Here is an 885-nt window from a genome sequence, read left to right as displayed (position 1 = left end):
CCTCCGGGGACCACGGAGGCCTTTTCCAGAGCCACTTCCATTACCAACGCGCCACAGCGCAGCCCCCCAGGCGGGAGGGGCTCCCCCTCTGTCAGCATCACCCCCGCAGCCTCTGAGGAATGAGAGTTGGTACTTTTCAGCCAGCTCTGCAATCGCCCAAAAGACGCCTTCTCATCGCCGTGTGCCCCTGGGTGATGTCGGAAAGTCCCAATGTGGTATTGTGCCGGTTGCTCACGGGGGAATTTCACATTTCCGAGCTCTCGGTTAGAAGGCAGGAGGGCCTTGGCCGGTGTGGCTCAGTGGATAGAGCATCGGCCTGGGGACCGAAGGGTCCTGGGTTGGATTCCAGTCAAGGACACATACCTCGGTTGCAGGCTCCTCCCGGGCCCCAGCCCTGGTTGGGGCTCATGCAGGAGGCAACCAATCCATGTGTTTCTCTCACATCGATGTTTCTCTCTGTCTTCCACTCTCTAAAAATCAATGGAAAAATATCCTCGGGTGAAGATTAGACAAAAGAGAAGAACACGAGGAGGAAGTCTAAGGGATCGGGCTGCTTTTCCGGGCGGAGGGGTGGGGTGAGCACAGAGATGTCCTACATGATGGAGAACAGTTCTGGCCCCTGGAGGGACCTGCTCAATTGGAAACACCACACACCCTGACAATGCAGCTTCCAACGACTCCGTCTGTCCCTGACGCGTATTCGGGGAGCGGTGTGGCCAGTTGTGGTGAGCTGTTTCTGTTTCCCGCGACCCGCACGGGAAAACGACAGGTCCTTGAGCGGAGGAGCTGGGGATTAGAAAATAAAGAAAGAACGAGACCAGACACAGAAATAGAGACAAGCTGGGGCCAGGTGGGGGGCTGCCACTCTGATGGAGGGACAGTCAC

Source organism: Myotis brandtii, unplaced genomic scaffold, assembly GCF_000412655.1.
Source record: "Myotis brandtii unplaced genomic scaffold, ASM41265v1 scaffold434, whole genome shotgun sequence".
NCBI lineage: Eukaryota > Metazoa > Chordata > Mammalia > Chiroptera > Vespertilionidae > Myotis > Myotis brandtii.
This window is presented reverse-complemented; position numbering follows the sequence as displayed.